This window comes from Eptesicus fuscus, chromosome 12 (assembly GCF_027574615.1).
Source record: "Eptesicus fuscus isolate TK198812 chromosome 12, DD_ASM_mEF_20220401, whole genome shotgun sequence".
Taxonomy (NCBI): Eukaryota; Metazoa; Chordata; class Mammalia; order Chiroptera; family Vespertilionidae; genus Eptesicus; species Eptesicus fuscus.
Genome location: NC_072484.1, coordinates 11,265,066 through 11,279,087, shown reverse-complemented (window position 1 = coordinate 11,279,087; position 14,022 = coordinate 11,265,066). Strand labels below are relative to the sequence as shown.

The following is a 14,022-nucleotide window of genomic DNA, read 5'->3' as shown; positions in this document are numbered from 1 at the left end:
AGCCCAAAACAGAAGTTAAATAATTAAGATTGGGGGAAAGCCGAAACCGATTTGGCTCAGTGGATAGAGCGTCGGCCTTCGGACTCAAGGGTCCCAGGTTCGATTCCGGTCAAGGGCATGTACCTTGGTTGCGGGCACATCCCCAGTAGGGAGTGTGCAAGAGGCAGCTGATCGATGTTTCTCTCTCATCAATGTTTCTAACTCTCTTTCTCTCTGTAAAAAATCAATAAAATATAAATAAAAAAATAAAGTAAAAGTCTGTTTAAAAAAGAAAAAAAGATTGGGGGAAAAAGGAGCTGCTAAAGTCAGACATAACGAAAATAGTAAGAAACAACTGCCAACAACTCAGAGCAAAGTAAAAAGGAGGAGAGGGAAGAAATGTAGCAGTCTGCAACCATTTGGATTTCAAATATCGTTACACAAGTGATGGCTGAGATTCATATACACATTCACACTTCCATAAGTAAACATTTCTTAAAATCCTCCAACCATTTTCAAATGATAATCATGTTTATTACCAATATATGCCATACAGCACTTACTCCATACAACAGCTGAGAACAATTGTGTGTTAAATACAATTCCCTTTTTGTCCACTCAAAAAAACATACTAGAATCCAAGCACATGAATTAAATTCATTGCTTTAGCCCTAGCCAGTTTAGCTCAGTGGATAGTGTTGGACTATGAACTGAAGGGTCCCGGGTTCGATTCTGGTCAAGTGCACATGCCTGGGTTCCGGGTTCCACCCCAGTAGGGGACGTGCAGGAGGCAGCCGATCAATGATTCTCTCTCATCATTGATGTTTCTACCTCTCCCTCTCCCTTCCTCTCTGAAATCAATAAAAATATATTTAATTTAAAAATTTCATTGCTTTATTCATTCAATAAATAATTATTGAACACCTATTTATAGGCACTATTCTAGACAAATAAGATATAGTCTCTGTCTTCGTGGACTTCACATTTGTATAGGAATAACCTTGAACCCAACACAAATTTAAATAAATAATTCAGTGGCATTTTAATTAGCAGTAATAAATCATTTATAATACACATCACCTCATAACTAAAGAAGACACAAGAGAACATAAAAAATATCTTGGCTACAAAATGCTGATTTAGGATAAGGGCAAACCAGCTAGCACATGGTTGCCTGGGTATGGTGGGTAAAGCTCTTGATTGGGGGTCTGAGGTTTTGGGTCCCGAACTCTGGTGCTCAGATGAATAATCCTGACCAAGTTACTCTTGTAGGCCTCAACCTTTTAATGTATTAAATGATATTACCTCCACCAATTTCATGATTAATAAAACAATAATCATATGAATGGAGTGAATGACTCGTAATGTAAATAAAATGCTTATAAACTGACATGTCATACCAAAGTTAGCTGTTAAACATCACTTTCTTAGGATATACAGTAAATAACACATAAAATGATATTAAGAAATCACATTCAAAACACACTAAGAAAGAAAAAAAATGTAGCAAACTTAAAAAGAACCTCATCATTCCAAAAAGAATGTTTTTTACTTTATTCTTTTTTTTTATGTTTGGTGCTTATATTGATAAATTCTCAGTTAAAAGGGAAATTAGTAGCTAGTCTAAATGTTCCAGACTATAAAGGTTCACTCTTTCACAAACCAGAAGAAAACTTATTGACTTAACTATATTTGACTGTCATCTAGGTAAAGGGTCATGGAGCCTTAATGAGGTTGGTTAAATTGTGCAACAAAGAACATAAGCATCCAAGCATAATCAGACTTATTATTACATGTAAATTATCTTCTTTCTGACAGAGGAAAGGACTGCCTATCATTTTGTACAAAATCACAATGGCACCAGCAGACAATGGCCCTATTTCTATCAGGGTGGAATCTGCAAAGGTAGAAAATTCATGCATCAGTTAATTTTAATCTATCTAAAGCATGAACTTCAAAAAAGCAAAAACATGCCCTGACCGGTTTGGCTCAGTGGATAGAGCATCAGCCTGCGTATTGAAGGGTCCCAGGTTCGGTTCCAGTCAAGGGCATGTACCTTGATTGCAGGCACATCCCCAGTAGGAGGTGTGCAAGAGGCAGCTGATTGATGTTTCTCTCTCATCTATGTTTCTAACTCTCTATCCCGCTCCCTTCCTCTCTGTAAAAAAATCAATAAAATATATTTTTTTTAAAAAGCAAAAACGTGTTCAGCTCAGGACTGAAGGGTCCAACGTTCGATTCCGGTCAAGGGCACTTACCTCGGTTACAGGTTCCCCGGCCCTGGTCAGGGTGCATGCAGGAGACAACCAATTGATGTATCTCTCTCACATCGATGTTTCTCTCTGTCTCTCCCTCTCCCTTCCACTCTCTCTAAAAATCAATGGAAAAATATCCTCGGGTGAGGATTAATAAAAAATAAAAAAGCAAAAACGTGAGAATCAGACAAAATCTAATTAGATCATAAAGCTCATGCCTGAGGGGAACCATTACAGTAACAATTTAAGAAGTATTATCTGCTCAATTCATCCCCAGAAAAAAAACGTATTTCCAACACCTTTTCATGATTAATGAGACACACATATGTCATTATAGACTACACAGTTGCCTGAGTTAAGGTTAAACACAGAATGGAAACTCATACACCATCTCTCACTAAAACCCAATCCAAAAGCAGATTTAATTTCATTGATCTAACCTTTTAAGGCTATCAATAAGAGATGACTTCTACCTGGGTGGACAACCAAAGAGGCTTCTTATTCAGAAGATCACTGATTCAAAGAAATTGTTCAGGATGCAGTTCTACACCAAACAGAACATTACAGTAAGTATTCCTAATATCATCAGCCAGGAAATAAATGTCAGAAATGGCTGGGAAGCAAAAAGAGCAATCACCACTTAACCCTATAAAGTTAACTAGAAGCTTATTTAACTCACTTCCAATTAAGCAGAATACTATAATTCTAAAGAAACTAATTTTCTGCCCTAGCTGGTTTGGCTCAGTGGATAAAGCGTCAGCCTTCGGACTGAAGGGTCCCAGGCTCAGTTCCAGTCAAGGGCACAGGCCCAGGTTGCGAGCTCAATCCCCAATGTGGGGTGTGCAGGAGGCAACCAATTGATGACTCTCATCACTGATGTTTCTATCTCTCTCCCTCTCCCTTCCTCTCTGAAATCAATAAAAATATATATTTTTTAAAAAAAAACTAATTTTCTTAGCAACAACCTGGTGTATACAGTTAATAAATCATTTTTTAACAAACTTCATGGCCGAAACCGGTTTGGCTCAGTGGACAGAGCGTCGGCCTGCACACTGAAAGGTCCCAGGTTCGATTCCGGTCAAGGGCATGTACCTTGGTTGCGGGCACATCCCCAGTGGGGGGTGTGCAGGAGGCAGCTGGTCGATGTTTCTCTCTCATCGATGTTTCTAACTCTCTATCCCTTTCCCTTCCTCTCTGTAAAAAATCAATAAAATATATTTAAAAAAACAAACTTCATGAAGGATTATAGCAATAATTTAGAGTAAAGCCTCCTTCAACACAAAAAGTTACCAAAACATCCTCCTCCCCATTTACTAAGTACTCCCCAAACCTTTGAATCAGCTTAAAAATTTCAGTTTAATTTGACTGCAGCAATCTATCACAACAAACAAAAATAAACTGTAGCCCTGGCCAGTGCTGCGCAATGTTTAGAGCATCAGCCTGCACACTGAAGAGTCTCAGGTCTGATTCCCTGATTTCCAGTCAAGGGCACATACCTTGGTTCCTGGTTCCCTACCCACCCCACTTTGGGGTGCATGAGGGAGGCAACCAACCAATGTCTCTCACACAACATACAGTGTCTACTTCAACTCTTGGCACAAAGTAAGAGCTGGATAAACAGCAGCTTTTATATTATTAGATAAATTCAATCTGACCTTTCAGATTCCTTTCCTGCATCAAATAACCTTCACTCGATAATTTTAACCTGGCGCATGGTAAGAAAGAACAGCAAATATTATTATCCAGCAAATTCACTAATTCTGTGCTCAGTCACATAAACATCTATAAATATAAACTTATAGGTACATACCACTTATAAAATTACACAATAAATGGAAAGAGAAAACATGTTGACTAAAATCAACCTACTCACTGGGCAACCAGTTCTAAAAGCTACAACAAAGAGAGACACTCTGATTTAGAGAAAAGACCCTAGGGCACTTAAATAGATTTTCTTAGTTTGTGGTCTCATAGACATGACAAAAAACATCTAGGACAATTATGACCTCTGTATCATATTATAATAAAATGGCCTGTTTTGCTTCCATTACTGTTATAAACTCAAAGCCATCATCACACTTCTCTCCCAAATCAGATTCCATATTAAACAGAAACAGGTGAGCCACAGATGTAATATTTAAAAAACTAATTTTTAATTGAAAGCAAATACTTTCTTGGATATATTTCCCTACTTTTGCTTTCATTAAATATATTTTGAGGGAGCACACTGAATATACTCCTTTAACAAATAAATGAATGTGTGTAATTCTGGAAAACAATTAAGTCTGCAGATAATTTGCTTCTACCTCCACTTTCCTGGTGACATAAATCACTTTTACATCAACCTTATTCACTACGATGGGAACATAGATATTTTTAAAATAAATTAAGCTATTTGCAATAATTTCACAATTTTATTACTTTAAAAATAATTATATTCTTTGGTAAGGTTTTTTAGTTCAGAGCATTAAGTTGTGGGCAAAACAGATAGGCAAACTATGCACCTGGTGGTATTTAAAATCAACACAGCTAAAAAATAAATAAGTAAATGAATAAAATAAACACAGCTATATATTATAATCCTCTCCATAGTAGGTAAAACATAGGATTTGGTCAACATTATTCAAGGTTTTAATACTTGATTTATCAATAAGCACATCTTGGTTCATTAAACAATTTCCTTTAAAAAGCAAAGAGTTCTGGCCATAGCTGGTTTGGCTCAACAGAGAGTGCATTGACTGAAGGGTCCCGGGTTCAATTCTGGTCAAGGGCACATGCCCAGGATGCAGGCTAGGTCCCCAGCAAGGGACGTACAGGAGGTAGCCAATCAGTGATTCTCTCTCATCATTGATGTTTCTCTCTCCTCCCCTCACCCCACCCTTCCTCTCTAAAATAAATAAAAATACATTAAAAAAAAAAAAGGCATAGTTCTGACCCAGCTAGTATGGCTCAGTGGTTGAGCATTGACCCAGGAACCAAGAGGTCACAGTTTGATTCTGGGTTAGGGCACATGCCGGGGTTGTGGGCTCGATCCCCAGGGGTGGGTATGCAGGAGGCAACCGATCAATAATTCTCTCTCATCATTGATATTTCTCTCTCTCTCCCTCTCCCTTCCTCTCTCTGAAATCAATACAAAAAAAAAAAAAAAACATTTAAAAGAGACGGACAAGTAGAAGAGAGGTGATAAAGCAAGGGTAGTAAAATGTTAATGGCACAAAGTGATAGATATAGAGGTGACATTAAAATTCTTTAAACTTTGTTATATATTTGTAATTTTTCATAATGAAATATTCAGTAAAAATAACCATAGCAACCATGTCTTCTCATAGTTCAATCTCTAACTTGTAAATTATATTTTTCAGGAAAGCATAAATGCTATATAGTCTTAATTTTGATAAAGTTTTACTTAAGGAAAAGTTCAAGTAGAAAATTGTACCAGAGCGTATTAACCACAAAGGTCTCCATCACCACAAGTTAATTTAAAATAACCTGTCATAGGTCTAGTGGAAAACAAAACCTGTCATAAAATTCTCTAAAAACTTCTGAAGGCTCCAAAATCCAAAATGAGAGCAAGGCCAAAAGCTCTCATTTGAGGGGAGGAGTTTACATTTCCCCAAATTGAGCAATTCTGTGTCACTAAGTTGGACGTGAAATATGATCCAGTTTGGAGGCTAATAAAAACAAGGCCCTATGACATCCCACAAAAAGATACCTTTTTCCTGAAAGTTTCCTCTTTATTTATACCGGTAAATTTCACTCTCACTCCATCCAGTAAAAGGGCATCAGAGAAAGTTGCCCTGTAAGCTGAGACCCACTCTGTGCCTCTAGATTAAATACTTCTTCATTGTTTTATGGGAGAAGAGACTCTGGATGAAGTAGCACAGGATATTCCCATGTTTAATGATTACACCCAGAATAATGTTAATGGTTGAACTTCAGAATTGGAGGAGGGGAGGGAATTCTATGAGTCATGCTCATTTTTAAACTTAAGATAATCTGTATATAAAAGAGCTTTCTGGCTGAATTTTAAGAGAGAACAATAGACTGAATAAACTGTATTTATGATAACAATTCCAAAAACATAAAAGTTTTACTTTAAGCCAACTAGGAAGTACTAAGCATTTTTTTATTTTTTAAATATACGTTTATTGATTTCACAGAGGAAGGGCGAGGGAGAGAAAGATAGAAATATCAATGATGAGAGTCATCGATCGGCTGCCTCCTGCAGCCCCCTATGGGGGATGGGGCCCACAACCTGGGCATGTGCCTTTGGCTGGAATCGAACACAGGACCCTTCAGTCCACAGGTCAACGCTCTATCCACTGAGCCAAACAGGCTAGGACCTAAGCATTTTTTAAAATAAAGTACGTTTTGTGTCCTTTCTTAGACACCAAATTAGATTATCCCCCTAAGTTAATTTTAAGAGGTATGCATATCCCTCCCCATCTCTCAAGTTGCAATAACTGAAACATAACATACATTTTTGCCATACCTGATCAAGTTCAAAAATAAACCTACATAACTGAAATAACAATGTTATAGGCCTAAAAGCTGAAAACTGTTCATGACCAGAAATGTGAAAATTAAGTAATAATGACAAACAATATTCCTGTCAACTTCCATTCTAGGAGAGACTTCCTTTAAGCAAGAAAGAAAAACATGAATATCTATGCAATGAATTCATATTTACTAAATTCGTTTACAAATACAGCAGATGGGAAGGTGGGGTCTTTGGAAAATAATTCTACAACAGTTTTGAAATCAAATATCCTCTGCTTAATCCTTAACCTAAGGTAATAGCAGCATATTTACACAAGAACTGTAAAGAAACTTTGAAAGTTATTATGAACTATTAACTGTTGTTTAACTTTGACACAAAGCTATTTCCATTAAAAGTGATTTAACAGGTAGGTCTCTCCACCAAAACAGGATTAGGGATATCTGTATTTCTGATTGCTTTTCAATTACAATCATTAATAGCTCAAGAATTGTTGCTTTTGTACACAAAGAAGTATTTTGGATATAACTTTGAAGGGAGGAGGCAAGCACTGAATCAAGAGCTAATTTAGTTGCTAATTTTTTTTCCTGCTGTATAGTAATCATGTATGAAGAAGAGAAGCCCAACAAACAAAATAAGAACTGTGATGCTACTAAAAGTAAATTTTGTGACAGATTAAGAGTCTGGGGCAATCTGGTGAAATTATATATTTAGGATTTATTTCAAAATAACCTAGTTGACCCGGCTATAATTTAACAACTGTCAAAGCTGAGTGACCAATATATGGAGATTCACTATACTACTTGAGTTTTGTTATGTTTTCCATAATAAAAAGTTTTTTTTTTTAAAGTAGGTTACCTACTGCAGTATTAAAACATTTCCCAAACATTACAATTTGTGATATGGCAGAAAACATTGCTATGTCTTCTTTTGCTTATATAGTTGTTTATTTGGGTATTGTTAAAGTCATCCAAACAAAGATTTTAAACTAGAAATGATGGTAAGACTATGTCAGAAAATTCTAAGAAAAAGTCAAAAACAGGCCACTTTGCATCGTGAGTTACTGAGAGGTGGGTGTAAATTAAAACAGTTTTAAGTTCAGTAAGGAAATCTACCTAAAATAATCCAATGTACAGGAGGATCATTGACTAGAACGCGCACACACACACCTCCTAGTCTTTTGTAAATTTGAACCTCCATAAGTTGCATTTCCTTAATGAAAGGTACACCTAAATAACTGAGTACAGAATTAAGAGAAACTCGGTATTTCTTAAGAGTTACTGTTTTACAAATCCCACCTGTCACCAGGATGACTGAAACTGCTTCCTGTACAATCCAACTGTATTTTTAGTTTTTACTTCAACAAGCAGCAATGTAATTTACATTTGGCAAGCACAACGATTCTTGAGAGCCCAAAATCAACCAAAAAATCAGGCTTAACTCTATTCCCATCACCGTCTAAACAATTAAAGATACAGGCAGAACGCAAGAGTGACCTTAAAAATGTCCCCACAGCCAAAGAACAGGGGCCGAACAGACTGAAGCACACATCTTCGCCGGAACAGAAGAAAACTTCCACATAAGCAACACTGCGACACGGAGGTGGGGCAAGGGCTTAAAAGGAAAGTCGGCCAACAAGGACGAGGGAATAAAAGCACAGCTGCAGCGAGAAAAAAGTTAGAAGTTAGAGATATAGCGCAAGAAAGGACAGACATTTTCCAGCTTCGCACACCCGCCCCCCCCCCCCTCCGCCCCCTCCAGAGCCTGACACACAGCAAGAGCTCCAAAAAGGTTTGCTGAACTCAAGGAAAGCTTCTGCCAGCAACTTTCCCAGGAATGGAATGACAACAAGAAGCCTGATGATGGCAGGAAAACCAGGGAGCTGGTGAAAATCTTGGGAGTCGGCTCAGCTGAGGAGATGGAAATAACAGCATCTTTTACAGACTGCCTGCTCACAGAGCGTCCCAATTAAACGTACACTCCTTTCAGATATTAACTCCCCCAAATAATAAACCGGCGCTGCAAGTGGGCATGCTGAACATTTCTGCCTCTAAGGAAACCCAGACAGGGAGGTAGGTCAACTTCTGTCCACTCTACCCACTAAGTTATAGCTTACGGTAATATCACGCTAATAAATTATGCAGATGGTTTATTGGGACACGCTGTGGGTCTGGCACTTTGATAAGCCCTTTATACGCCCCAATTCACTGAACCTTAACAACCTTAAGAGGCAGGGACCTCATCAGCCCCTTTTTCCAACTAAGACACAGGGAGTTGGAAGTGATTTGCCTAAAAAGGCACAGGTGGGGCTCATACCCGCGTCGGACACCTGAGCGGTGCTCCTAACTGCTGTGCTCCAGACCCGGCTGGGTTCTTTCAGGGGCTCCGGGCCTCCGGGGCTTGACGCGGGGACCCTGTGTCCCCGGCCCGGGAACAGCCTCCGCACCCCGCGCGCGAGGAGGAATGAGGAAAGACGGCGTGGCACCTGTTTCTGGCCCCAACAAGGGGCGGAGGAACTGGGAGCGACCAGGGTCCAGGCCGCGGGGCGCCCGGACGCGGGGGGCGCGGGAGGATCCTCCCCTCCGGGAAGGTCCCGCAGGCTGGGAGAGGCCCGGGGAAGGAGGCGGGGCGCGCGGTCCCGCCGAGGCCTAGGCCCCCCACTCGCCGCCCACCTCCCCGCGGCGCAGCCCCGGCGCGGGCCCCGTCAGGCCCCGGCCGCCTCACCTGGCAGCTGCCTGGAGCTTGTCCCCCGACCGGCGGTCCTGGGCGGCGACGGCAAGGAGGGGGAGAAGGAAGGAAGGAGGGAGAGAAGGAAGGGACGGCGGGAGGGAAGAGGCGGAGTGGCCGCGGAGGAGGCGGGCGCCACCGGGCCGGGGGGGTCAGAGGAAGGGGGAGCCGAATCTGACGCGGCCGCCGCGGGCGCAAACGCTGGAGAGCCGCTCCGGCGCCCGCAGCCCGGCAGGAAGTGACGGGGGAGGGGCCTATGCCCGCCCCCCAGCCCCTGCCCGCCTCCCTCTCGGCCCCACCCCCGCCCGCGGTCCGGACCACAAATTCCAGCGGGCTTTGCGGCAGCGCCTGCGCTCGCAAGGCACGCCGGCAGCCTAGCAGGCTGGGGTCTGGTCTTGCTTGAGCCGCCTAGTCCCGCCCTAGGCGCTGGGACCTGCTGGGAGTTGTAGTTCGGCTGGGAGATGGGTCTGGGCTGCTCTTGAGAAGCAGGGCGGGGCCTTTCTTTTTCCTCACCGCGTTCTTTCTTCCGGTTTTTCTCTCCGTCCTTCTCCCCCCTCGGTTCCTTCTTTTCCTCCATCCCTCAAGTCCTCCTTTCGTAAATGTTTATTAAACGCCTGCTGTATGCAAAGAGCTGACAATACAGTATGGTGGTAAAGAGAAAGACAAAAATTCCTGCCCTCATGGAGCTTACGTTCTAGTAGGGGGTAAAACACAAAAATAAAGTCAGTAACATCTATAGTGAGTTAAAAGGCAAGAAGTGCCAAATTACTATTTCTCTCACCCAACTCTAGGTAAACTAAAAGTATTTTAGCAGCCATCTTATATGGCAGGTTGAGGTCTGGAGTGGGGAATCTTGGACCTCTAGAATCACACAACAAAGAATAATGCAGCATTGTGAGAGATCCAGGAAACTGAAGGACCACAGATGCCCAAGCCTCCTCCTGCTTCCCCACTCTTTAAAAAGTTTATTTTCTCTCTCTCTCTCTGCTTCTCTCTTTGATTTTCTTCCAGAGAGGAAGGTAGAGGAAGAGAGAGAGAGAGAAAGATCAATGATGAAAGAGAATCACTGATCGGCTGCTTCCTGCAGCCCCCCACTGGGAATACAGCCAGCAACCCAGGCAAGTGCCCCCACCAGGAATCAAAACGTGACCTCATGAGTCATAGGTCAACGCTCAACTACTGGGCCATGCTGGTCTCTGCTTCTCTCTTAATCCAACTGTTGTTCAATCTTTCCAAAGCAATATAGTTTAATTTGTATAAATTCATAATATGAGGTCCTATGGCTGAAGGGGTCCCTCCAAACAATGCTTTGAAACTTTTCCCGAGTCACAGAGGACTCCTTTCCGTGGACCAGGACTTTGTAAATTCATTGAAACTGAATCCCAGGACACCAATAACAGTCCAAGGACTTTAACTGTCCCTGCGTGCCCAACCATGACAGTACTAAACAACAAATATTGTCCAGCCCTCTGCTGAAGGCGAATTATTTTTCTTTCTAACTTCCTAGCAGTCTGATTCCATAGATCACGTAAGTAAAGGAGCAGACATGGAGGTGTTTCCCTAAACCCAAAGTTGGGGTCCCTGTACAATCACACAATCTCTTCAAAGGTGTAAAGGTAGAAGGTGGTGTTCTGACCCATTTTACTATCACCCATGAGGATTCAGGTGATGGGCTTTTGACTTCCAATCTTAAAATTCTTCCCTTATTCTATACATTGAGAGAGAGGTCCCTCTATTTTTTTTTTTTCTTTCAAATACAGGCTTTGGATTTTATTTTATAACTTGGACCGCAGTACAGTTGGACCTCTGTTTCCTCGTTAAATGATCAGAAACAACCATTTCCTATCTTACCCAGAGATCATAAGAATTTGTAGAGCTTGATACCCTGTTTCATCTTCCCCATCTGAAGAGTGAAAGGTCTCTCCTTAGTGTAATGATGTCCTAAGTGTGATGCTCTGAGCAACTCAGGCTACTATCTGCTCCTGTTAGTGACTGACCACCTGTCATTCAGGCATCCTTACAGCACTCTGTTCCCCTCCGTCCCCCAACCACTGATCTTACTGTCTCCATAGTTTTGCCTTTTCCAAAATGTCATATACATAGTTGGAATAGGCCAGTATAGTCCTTTAAGATTGGCTTCTTTCACTTAGTAATAAGCATTTTTAAGTTTCCTCCATGTCTTTTCATGGCTGATAGCTCACTTTTTTATTTTTGATAGCTCACTTTTTTTCCTATTTTTAATAGATACAATAAATTACTATAATTTTTAGATAAAAATCAACTTCTCACAGGGCTTTTATGAACTTTGCATGTTCCCATTCCTTGTTACAAATACATATAATTTATCTTCTAGGAAGGAACACGCAGAATTTAGTGTAACTTCATCGTCACAGTTTCTTACTTCCATCTTCTTCCTAAAGAAAAATAAATACGTCTTTTATTATTTGGCAAGAATCAAAAAGTCTTCATGCCTTTGGGAGAGAATATGACAGACAGTCTCTAGGTACAAATAGAGAAAACAAATCTAAGTGACCCACTACTGAACCCACCAGCCCCATGGCTAACCTATGCCTCTAACTACTATTCCTTGGTTATACAAAATGAAAGTTCAGAGTCATTTTCAAAAACAAGGACTATTAAATCTTTAGATTGTTGTTTTTCTTTTTCTACTGTGTTTTTAGTTTTAATTAGTTGCTATCACTCTAACACTTACATAATAATCTGAGTTTGTATCATCTCTTTAAAAATGAGGCAGATTTGGCTGCACAGAGCCTGTGAGTGGCAGCTGCTCCCTGAAGATAGACATATTCTTTTCATTCCACCACAGACCCCAACCTGCCCACGTCTCCCATTTATGTTACTTTCCTCTTTGTGTTGACATTTAAGTTTGCAATGCCTGGCCTACTGTGTAACTGCATGGACTAAGAATGGTCTATGGAGCTGAAAACTCACCAGAAAGACAAAAAAATCTCCAAATATAAATATGATAAACACAGGAAGGAAAGGTACATAGTATTATGGGGGCCTTTATTAGCATCCTGAAGCATGGTAAAGGAAGCAAAGATTTAAAGGAAATGATGGAGGTAACCAGGCAAAAGTGATGTGGGAAGTGTTCTAACCAGTCCAAGTAGGGTCAAAAGCATGTACAAAACCCTGTGGCAGGACAGCATGTGGCCCAGGCTCCAGTTACTATTACTACAAAACAAATGACTCCCAAATTTAGTGGCTTAAAAGAACAGCAATCATTTAATTATCTCTCATAGATGTGGGTCAGGAATTCAGAAAGAGTTTGGCTGGGTTCTTCTAACTTGGCATCTCTAATACGGAGCTGGACCACTGGGGGATAGAGCACCTGGGCACTGACTGGGTGCCTTCCGGCCTATCCATGTGGTCTCTGCAGGGGCTACTTTGAGCTTCCTCACAGCATGGCAGCCTCAGGGCCCTCTAGTTGTTAATTAGAATAGTTAATACTTAAGCTGCAGTGGAATGGCAGCTGAAGGCTTCAAAGAGCAAGGCAGAGCCTCATTGCATTGCCTTATGTGACTTAGTCTTAGACTTCACATAGAGCCATGTCAACTGTAGTTTATTGGCTACAAGCAAGACACAAGCCTGTCCAGATCCAATGGTAGGAGAGTTAGATTCTACCTTCTGACGGGGGAGAGGAAATGGCAGGTCTGGAACTCAGAGGAAAGGCAGGGCTGGATACACAACATGTGAATATTATTTGGGAGGTAATTGAAGCTTTGGGTATGGCTGTTAATGGATGTTAACACCTGACAAATTATGTCTGTTCCACTCTCATAGCCCCTTAGCACAACTTTGCAACCTTATAATTATTGAATTATTTGCTGAATTTGCTCTGTTTGGCTAGGAGTATATGATCAACTTCCAGGAGGGCATACACTCAGACTATCTTAGTCACCATGGTGTCTCTAGCCCCTAATACAGTGCCTGATACACACAAATTTCCATTAACTGTTGATGAATTACAACTTCTGTTATCTTGGTTGGAGTCCCTAAAAACAAGAAACACCTGTCAGATTGATTAGTGTATGTCAAGGTCACTTATACTATGTGTTACAAGGGAAAACAATGCTGAGAACTATTTGCTAGTCTAGATGAGTAATCCTCAAGATTATTTGTGGTAGACTGTTCCCCTAAGACTATTTCAGAATCTTAGGGTGACAACAATTAGAAGTTATAATGAATAAAAAAGATATAATGGTCCCTATCCGGTTTGGCTCAGTGGATAGAGCGTCGGCCTGCGGACTGAAGGGTCCCAGGTTCAATTTCGGCTGGGGGCACATGCCTGGGTTGCGGGCTTGATCCCCAGTAGGGGGCGTGCAGGAGGCAGCTGATCACTGATTCTCTCTCATCATTGATGTTTCTATCTCTCTCTCTCCCTCTCCCTTCCTTCCACTCTGAAATCAATAAAATATATATATTTTTTAAAAGATATATTGGAAGACCCCATTTATAAGGCAATTAAAAATTCCTAGGAATAAAATTTACAGTAACGATGCACAATCTATGTGAAGAAAAACTTTTAATTCTACAGAAGAA

At 41.0% G+C, this 14,022-nt stretch overlaps 1 protein-coding gene across 6 annotated transcripts in view; it reads right to left on the bottom strand.

The window, feature by feature from the left end:
• STAU1 (staufen double-stranded RNA binding protein 1) overlaps positions 1 to 9,647 on the bottom strand; it is a 74,828-nt gene extending 65,181 nt beyond the window's left edge. For 4 of the 6 annotated variants that reach the window (XM_028144991.2, XM_054723759.1, XM_054723760.1 and 1 more), the window contains exon 1: positions 9,457 to 9,518. The gene's annotated coding sequence lies outside the window, so the exon portion shown is untranslated. Of the gene's footprint in view, positions 1 to 9,456 lie in introns of all 6 variants that reach the window. The other 2 variants (XM_028144993.2, XM_054723761.1) reach the window with 2 other exon arrangements.
• Between the last annotated feature and the right edge of the window lie 4,375 nt (positions 9,648 to 14,022).